At 46.4% G+C, this 9,902-nt stretch overlaps 1 protein-coding gene across 1 annotated transcript in view; it reads left to right on the forward strand.

The window, feature by feature from the left end:
- The first annotated feature begins 7,480 nt into the window (after positions 1-7,480).
- Positions 7,481-9,902, forward strand: part of LOC143031641 (uncharacterized) — a 9,406-nt gene continuing 6,984 nt past the window's right edge. The window contains exon 1 of the mRNA XM_076195748.1: positions 7,481-8,196. The gene's annotated coding sequence lies outside the window, so the exon portion shown is untranslated. The remainder of the gene's footprint in view (positions 8,197-9,902) is intronic.

Consider the following 9,902-nt stretch of genomic DNA (forward strand, 5'->3'; position numbering starts at 1 on the left):
CTTAGACCTCCATCTCATAGGCTTCAAAACCACATCACACAAATTACCTCAATATTCTTTACGGATGACGGACATTGCTAATTGAGATTGGAGAATAATGTGGTTTAGGAATAAACAAAGCAAAGAGGAATATCCTAATCTACAACTTAGTTGAGTCCCCAAAAGAAATTAGTGGAATAAGTCATTGACCTCTTAACACTTAGGAATAAAAATAACATGAGGAAATGTGTAGGAGCTTCAATGAAACGCCGGATTGATGGTTGGTTTTACTGATCAGCCCGTACACTAGGGGCACAAGTGTATGACTGTGTCCCGTGGGGGTGGGAGGCTAACTGATGTGTAGCACTGCATTCGGTGCGAGCTCCACTCGCCCAGTTGCCAGATGCCTCCATCCTACAACTCCCCCTTCAAAGTAATTGCACGCAGGCAATCTTTTAGTGCAATTCTTGTACAACAAAATAACAAGAGAAAACAAACAAACAAACAAAGAAGATATTCTTGTCATGTTGGCTACATAACACGTAGAATAACGAAAATACACTATGAACTGACGTTGTCCTGAATGTGTATTACGTGACATAGTCTTTGAGCCACCGTGGTGGTCTAATTTGTCGCTTGGCCGGGGTGCGGTGTTCGGGGCTGGGTGGGTTCACTAGTTCCGTTTCTGGCGTTCGTTGGTTCACGTCACTTGATTGATTAGCATGCGGTGGGGTGTTGCATGGTCGCAGGTGATTTCTCGTTCTTAGCGAGATTCGTCCACTACCATCTAGCCGTATGATGTATTGCCTGTTTCCCTTGTCCTCCACCACTGTTCCTGCCCTGTTCCACGTCCCGGAATGTTGATCCTGTACCAGAACCCTGTTACCGGGGAGTAGGGGGGAAAGGCGCCTCGTGCTGGTGTGCTCTTGTAGCACACTTTCGATATGCTCCCCCATCTGCCGTTCACGCCTTCGGAGGGTTCGCCCCCAAAATTTGTCAACCTGCAGACGGCATGCAATAGCTGGTACTCCATCTCGTAACTGGCGGCCTGTCGCCAGTTGTGCCGGGGATTTGTTGATGTCCCGGAGTGGTGTGTTGAGATATTGTAGGAGTGCCAGCGATGCGTTGTCGGTGTCCAGGCTCCCGTCCGCACTGATGTTACCACGCAGCACACGTTTTGCAGTTTTTACAGCTGCCTCTGCTCTCCCGTTTGATTGTGGGTAATGGGCTGACGATATACGCACGGTCACTCCCCATCTTTTCAAGAATGTGCGCATTTCTTCACTCCCAAGGTTGGTTCCCCCATCCATGGATAGTTGTTCGGGGGCGCCCCAGCGACAGAAATACTGTCGCAGCCGGTCTCGAATTTCACACGCAGTCGTGCCCGCAGCGAGGTGTGACACTTCCAGCCAGCCCGTGAGCCGGTCTGCGTACACCAGGTAGTGGTGTCCTTCCAGCTGGCATATATCCGTCACCGTCTGTTGAAACGGGTAGCAGGGAGGTGGAGTGAGAATTAGTGGCTCTGGGGGTTGTGATGGTGCGTGCGTGTTGCAGATTACGCAGGAGGAGCGGTGGTGACGTAAATCACCTTCAATGCCTGGCCAGTATACCGTTTGTCGCGCCCTTCTTAGCATCGAATCCATTCCTTGGTGGCCTGCATGGAGGTGTTCTGCCACTTGCTGGCGTAGATTGTCTGGGATTACTAGGCGCGGGTGGTTCTGGTCGTACACGTATGTGACGAGGCCACGTGACACGCCCAGCCTGTCTCTCACACTGTAGTATGGTCTGAGACATGCCAGTTCCTGTGTCCTCTGGGGATGCCAGTCTTCAGCCAGTACCCTGGCTATCAGCAGCTGGTAAACAGGGTCGTCGTGTGATGCCTGTAGTACCATCTCTTCGTCAAGAGTGAGGCTGTCGCTGAGGTCCAGTGCTGCCACCACAGACGCTGCTACAGCCGCTGCCAGCTCCTCTTCGTACACTTCATCTTCAGACTCTGGTGGCGTCTTCATGGAGGGATATCTAGAGAGGAAGTCGGCGGCGCAGTTCCTTTTACCAGGAAGATAGCGTATGGTGAAACGATACTGCAGCGTTTGTTCTTTCAGGCGGAACAGGCGCGGATTGATAATGTCTGTGAGAGCCCTGTTGCCCAGTAACCCAACTAGCGGGCGGTGGTCGGTCACTAGTACTAGGTTAGGGCATCCTAGCAGGAAGAGGCGGGCCTTTCGGAAGCACCAGGCCACGGCCAGGGCCTCCCCTTCGACGGGAGCGTAGCCTGTCTCTGCCGTGGTGAGGTGGCGGCTGCCACAGAGGGCCAGACGCCATCCTCCTTTGCAGCAGAATGGTGCATCAGCTGACGCACAGGGGCAGTACTGTTGGAGGATCACAAATCCAATCCCTTCTTTGCTCCAGTCAGTGATGGCCACCGTGGGTCTAGTTTTGTTGTAGTATGCTAGACCGTCACTGGCCAGTTGGCAGATGGTGTTTTTGGCTTGCCGTAGTTTCCCCTGTAATTGCTCGTCCCAGTAAACCTTCTTTCCTGCCGGTTTCTTAAGAAGGTCTCTGAAGGGGGACATCACTGGGGCAGTGGCCAGGAATGGTGCTAGTTGATTCACAAAACCAAACCAAGACCTCACGTCTGTGATTGTGGGTTGTGCTGGCATGGTAAAGTCACGTATGGCTGCCAATTTGTCGTCTGTTGGCCTGTATTCCTCCCAACCAAGGTGGAAGCCCACGAACTCCACTTCACGGCGGCAGAACTTGAATTTCTCAGGCTTCAAGGTGATGCCTTTCCTAGCACAAAGCTCTAGAAATTCGTATGTGTGCCAGAAGGCCCCTTCAACACTGGAGTCATAGAGCAGTGTGTCGTCAACACACTTGTGCTTGCGGGGGAAGTCTGCTACCGCGTCATCGAATCTTCTGGTGTAGGCGTCCGTGGCAGAGCAGTGCCCCATGGGTGTGCGGCAGTATTGATACCGCCCCCATGGTGTGATGAATGTTGTGAGACGTCTGCTCTCCTCTTCCAGCTCAACCTGATGAAACCCCCAGTGTGCATCGGCCACCGTCTTATAGGAGTGCGGGGGCACATCAGACACCATGTCGAAGGGAGCAGGGGTGTGGTGCGTTTCCCGCAGGCAGCTAGCGTTCAATTTCTGAAAGTCAACTGTCCTCCTTGGCTTTCCCGATTTCTTTGCAACCACAACCATCCTAGCACACCATTCAGTGGCCTCCCCTGCTGGTACAGGCCGAATCACTCCTCTTCTGACGTCGTCATCGAGCTGCTTTTTGACTTCGCTTGCCCAGTGTTTGGGGATGGAGGCTGGTGTGTGGCACGCATAGGTGCGCGCGTTTTCTTGAAGGTGGATGTGATGTGGCGGGCCCTGCATCACCCGTAGTGGGTACCTCTCCGTGTTGAAGGTTGAGGAGGAGAACTGGCGCAGCAGCCAATCCTCGAGACGAGGTACATTCTCTTCGAGTGGTGGGAGAGGGATTTTAGTAGGTCTTGAGGGGACGTCGTTGCCCATGTCGTCATACACCTGCTCCGCGTTGGCGACAAGCGGCAGTGGCCGGGGAAAATTTGCGTCGATGAGGCCCAGTTCTTTGCAGGTGGTGAATGATAGGTACATACGCTCCACGGACCTGACGAAGTACACATCTTGAACAGTAGAGCGTCCGTGTATGCCGATGCGGCATGGCGTCGCACCCAGGCTGGTGATGGGAATCTTTGCTAGGTCTCTGATGCCTGCCCGACGCTGTAGCTGCGCAGGCTTGAGACCCAATGACGTCATCATGGCCGGGCCGGCTACGCACACCTGTGCCCCGGTATCAGCCACAGCAGTCACTTTGATTCCCACCTTGCTCGCCAGTGGCCCCACACATACCTGTAGAACAGGCTCGGGGCTCAGGGTCGCCGAGCCGATAATTATGCCGCTCACCAGTTTACTTGCCTCCTGTGTCCTAGATGATCTGCACACTCTCCTGAAGTGACCTCTTTTTCCGCACGCCCCACACTTGCGACTAAATGCGGGGCATGACGTCTTCTCGTGGCCGTGCTTTTCACCACAGTTGGGGCAATGTTTGGCCCCTGTTTTGGGAGGGGCATCCGCAGGAGAACGGCGGTGGGCAGTTTTTGCCGGATGTGATGGCTGGCGATAGGCGGCAACTAGAGGTTCCTCATCCTCGCTTATGTCACTGGTGGCAATGTCGGTGCCTGCCACCGCATGTTCTCGCGTAAATTTTGCCGCGTCGCGCTGGGCTGCTTCATAGGTCGAGCAATAGCCACGTAGGTCGTCCATGTCCTTGAAAGAATCACACCGTCGGAACACGTCTTGCTTTAGGGCGGGGTCATGCAGACCCACCATCACTTTGCGCAATAGCATGTATTCTGAAAGATCACTATCACAGTCAGGGCATCGGAACCCACACTCACGAGCCTCTTGGGCGCAACGCGTCATGTAGATTCCCACTGACTCACCTGGGGCCTGGCAGGTGCTGAAGAAGTCCGTCCATTTCACAGCCTGGTTCGTCGACTGTAGAACGAGCCTTTCAATGGCGTCCAGGGCGCTTGTAGGGTTCAGGGCCTCCCATTGTTCTGAGCTGAACCTTGCGTCCAGGGCGCACTGGAGGTCGGGAACACAGAGCAGTCGCACGTGGAGCACGGCTTCCTGGTCAGGCCATGCGGCGAGTCGCAGCCATGTCTGAACCGAGCGGCGCCATGTCCGGAATCCTGCAGGCGTCATCTCCATTCCACACTTCTCTGGCGTAGCGGCAGTGGGAACTCTGTGGCCCGAGGGGCGGTGTGAGAGTAAGGATGCCATGCTGTTGAGAAGGTCCACAACTTCTGGCGTAGTAGCGGCACGGTTTGGTCTCCGTGCCGAGCCGGTTCCGCTGGTTCTAACCCTTGGGCGGCGTGGCGTAGCCATTGTGGGTGTAGGTGCGCGTTTAGTCCCGTATCACTGCGCCATGTAGGAGCTTCAATGAAACGCCGGATTGATGGTTGGTTTTACTGATCAGCCCGTACACTAGGGGCACAAGTGTATGACTGTGTCCCGTGGGGGTGGGAGGCTAACTGATGTGTAGCACTGCATTCGGTGCGAGCTCCACTCGCCCAGTTGCCAGATGCCTCCATCCTACAAAATGCTTCAAAGAACATATAAATAATATCTTCAGCAAAACAAAATCAATTGCTAATCAAACATCTTCAATAACGGCAAGTAGTTGGAACAGGATCAGCATCGGCAAGTGTTCTGGAAAAATGTCGCCATCCCTAGTCTACTCCACTTAACTGAAACAATCTTCTTCACAAATAAATTGAACTCAACAGGCTGCAGACAATAGAAAACAAAACAAACAATATTCAGAGCACCACACTACATATCAGCAGCAACCCTGAGAGGACAAAGATCGGATCTTTCTCAGCTTGCACTAGAATGCAAACAAGCTCTCATACGCCAGACACATCACGAGATGGGGGGAACTAACTAGTCAAGCTCATTTTTCAATAACTATTTGAAAGACAAGGAAATTACGGGGCCAAGCAACTTCGATCGTACTTGCAAAAGCTAAACTTAAACCTAGGGGGTCTCAAAACGATAAAAAAAAAAACTCTCAGCCAGGTTTACGATATTGACACAGGCATATGGAAAGCCGACCTAGCAAACAAACCCTCCTTATCGCACTACAGGCGATGGAAAGCATAAATAAAAACGGAAGAAGAAATTTGTGAAAATAACCTAGACTCTGCCATTCTATTCCGCGCCAGGACAAACACACTGAAACTAAATTGGAGAAACCGGCACACAAATCAAGACAGAATCCTACAACATGCTAAGATCAATAAAAGTGGCATTTACATATTTGGACGAAGAAATTATTTAAAAAAAATATTGGTCACACTGATAAGGCCTAGACTAGAATATGCGGCGACATTGTGGTCACCCAGTACCAAAAAGAATATAAAGAAAATATAATCCAGAGAGCAGCAACAAAAATGGCACCTGCACTTGCAAACTTGTCATATGAGGACAGATTGGCTAACAGGGGAAAAAATACTTTTTTTTTTTTTCCAGAGCCATTTTTCATTTTTTTTTTTTTTTTTTTTTTTTTACCAGAGCCATATTTTAATTACCAGAGCCATTTTTTATACTTCCAGAGCCCTGTTTTTTGCAGGCTCGATTTCTTGACATGTTGGCTTTCCAGTTGAAACTGATCGGCAGACACGATACCTCTGTTGGCAGTGGTTGGGGGTGGAAATGCACGACAAGCCTTGCAATACACCTTTTGAGTACCATCACTGCCCCGATCCACTTCAAGCCAATCTAGGTTCCACGAGCGTATAGTAGATTCATGCTTTACTGGTTTTCGTTTTCCCGTAGAGTTTGAATTAGGCTTTGCTGGTCCAGAAGCGGTTCCTGCCGTCAAAACACTCTCCCTCGATTCTGAAAAGACTGAATCTGAGGGCAAACCATTTTCACTCATCTTCACTAGAAATCGCTCCATGATGTACGATCATCGAAAAATTGGCATGGACATGACTTACGAACGTAGACCTAGCTAGCTAACGAATCATTTCTTATTTTTGTATTTTCTATTCTCCCTCCAAAGATCCATATTTATGAACTAAATATATAATTATCAAATGTTCATATTTATACTTAAATTTATTTAACTTTCAATTACTAACCAAACATTTGATTCTATTTTGTCTTCTCATAAATACGCGAACGAGGTTATAAATGGGATTTCTCAGTTTCCCTCCTAGGCCTCGAGCGAGTTTGCATATGTACAGTGTACGTATGCATGCGGTGATGTGGTATTGGGTATGGTGCATTGCGCATGTTGTCAGCGCGTTGATTGGGGAGCTAGCTGCATGCAACCAATGAACTTCCCTGCATACAGGTACCATGCAATTCGCAAATAGCGACATTATGTAGCACGATAGTCGTGTAGAGTCTAGTTAACATGTACTAGTATACGCGCATGCAGCTGATACGAAGCTAGGCTAGGTAAGCCATTGAACTCTAGCAGCTATACCGCGAACACATACGTACGTACATCAATAAATTAAAGTTGCGTTTATGATATCGATTGATATTGCAATGATTGACCACGGGTAAGTTGTGTTTGCTCTGATCCTTTCATAATGGTGATGGGATTCAGGTATTGCCAAATGATGGATAATGCATGAAAAACGTTGAATCTTGACGCGGGAGCGATTTTTTTTTTTTTTTTTTTTTTTTTTTTTTGTGGGAGATCGCCCCCGCTATTGCATTTGCGAGAGCGACATTGGAACTTTCCCGAGCGACATCGCTCGTCGCTCCCGTGTATTTTTTTTTTTTTTTTTTTTTTTTCGCTGTTGGCTAAACTGGAGTTACCGACTCTGGAGCAAAGAAGAGGAAGATGTGACCTACTGACCATCTACAGAATCATGAAAGGCATAGAAATACTCGATAGAGAGGACTTGTTAAACTGGGACAGGAGAAGCACAAGAGGACATGGAAAGGAAATAAAAAGAAATAGTTACAGAAGAGATCTGAAGAAAAACAGTTTTCCACATAGAGTGGTGGACACTTGGAACAAACTGGACAATGAAATAGTATGCGCAAAAACCATTAATGAGTTCAAGAGCAAACTAGACACTGCGTGATACAAAGGCGGGACACCACGAGCGTAGCTCCTCTTCCCACCAAATACAACTCGATAAAACTAGCTAAATACAGGGCTGAAATAATTTCAGTATCTCTGCGCTGTGGATTGTTACTCCAACTCGTGGGCGTGTAAGGTCACAGTATTACCCATAGATCGGTCATACGACCTCTGAGCTCTCATCCGGGAGGTTCATAACTGTCGATCATGAGTCTAACACGTGATCCAAGACCATGGTGAATCACAAGTTGCCCTATGCGGGCAGAGCGAAGAAAACCTCGAGCATTTCTTACTAGGGTGCAACGACCTATCATCGATCAGGCTAGAAACAAACTGCTCCAACAACCCTGCCCGGAAAACAAAGACGAAATCCTCAAGAAACTACTAATGTTCGATGCTAAAGCAGAAAACCAGGAAGCGAACTGACAAACAAACACAACAAAGCAACCAAAGTCTGAAATTAAACAAAGCGAAACTCCACTACTACTACTGCTACTGCTGCTATTAGAATTAAGATCTAATTCTCGTGGCTGTGCTTTGTACTGGCCCAAACAAGTGCGATTTCTTCCTGAATTCGTAAGTGCAATGATATAATGATAAAGTAGCTTAGAGCATGCATAGTGTGTTCGCGTTTGGCATTTGCTATACTTCAATTCCTATTTGGCAGTGTATGTGGTATGCTGAGCAGCTGCAATTACCTATATAATTGGCTAGTTCTTATCATTATTGATAGATAGAGATGGATAGACAGATTTTATTTGGCAATAAATCAATGTACATGAAGTGCAAATAATGACAAGAACACATAGTTCGAAATAATAAATGTAAATTGCCGAGGATAACACAAAAAGCATGAACGCTTATTTCCATTGTGGTCCTCAGTATTAGTATTTTCAACCCCAGATATAAGTACTACAAACTAATGGTAATGTTGAAGCTATTGGGAAAAAAAAAGATGGGCAAATATCTTTATATATAGATTATATCTAGGGGATATGTTAGGTCAGGGCAAGTCAGGTCTCACAGCAGCAATTCTTATCTCTATCATAGGCTAGCTCTTATCATTGAATATTTCAAATCCCATATGGAAGTATTGTAAATTAATAGTAATGTTGGTAGCAATTTTTAGAAAATTGAAACTGGCAAACATTTTTGTATATTGTAAAGAGTTTCACTGGCCTCACAGCTACAATTCTTACCGATATCATTAGCTTGTTCTTATCATTTTGAGTATTTTGAGCCCTATGCATGAGTACTGGAAATTAATGTTAAAGCCAGTAGTAATTTGAAATATAAGTGGAGATTGATGGATATCTTTCTATTTGTGAATGTGTTTATCTTGTTTGCTTACATTCTTACTATGGGATGAGCCATAATGCTCCACTTGTCTTCTTCTGTTCAGAAGTAAAGAATTCATGAAGTTCACTCTGAATTCAGTGTACACTAATTATATTTTCTTGGAAGTAAAATCCTGATATTCACCCCACAAATCCACATCATATTTATTACAAGTCATTGCTTTATAGTATGAACAGTTATACTGGTTTATTTTTAGAATTTCACATCTAAATGATATAATAAAAAATTAAAGATAAATTTTGTAAATTATGATACATGAATGTAATATATGTTTTTCTCGACAGAAAAAAAAAATGCTAAAAGCAAATACAATACCAAATGGAACTGCCACAATAAGTTCAAGATACCATGTCTGTCCGGTCCCATCAATGTCAGTTTGACAATGCTGATGACTGTGTACTGGGTGTTCTCTCACTCCAAGTGACATATTTTTGTAACAGCTCTATGGAGTTGAGCTTCATGCTTTTCTTGAAGCTAAGAAGCTCCTCTATACCCTGCAGTTCAATTGGATGCCAAAAACTGCTATAAACATCCCTGACAATGATGACCCTGATGACCTCTGATATTACAGGTACTGCATTATTAAATGCATGTTAGGTTAGGTTGGACCATGTTATCATTTTAATTTCTTTGACTTCTCATCTATCTAAACAAGGATGGTGTCTCAAGCACTCATTGTGGCTCCATTCATTATTGCTTTTAGCAATTTTTTTTTACTGAGTTTCACCAAGAAAGAACAGATATGTTGATGTATTACAGTATACAAACTTAATGTTTAATTTTCTATTGCTACATATAGATATGTATTTTTGAAAATTTACCATTATACCTTTCCTTATGTAATCTTACTCAGTGAATGGAGCTCCTGTGACCTATTGCCTGCTGTGAGTGGTGTAATCAAAAATAGATATATTACCATATTG

This window comes from Oratosquilla oratoria, chromosome 12 (genome assembly GCF_046742065.1).
Source record: "Oratosquilla oratoria isolate Oo_2021 chromosome 12, ASM4674206v1, whole genome shotgun sequence".
Taxonomy (NCBI): Eukaryota; Metazoa; Arthropoda; class Malacostraca; order Stomatopoda; family Squillidae; genus Oratosquilla; species Oratosquilla oratoria.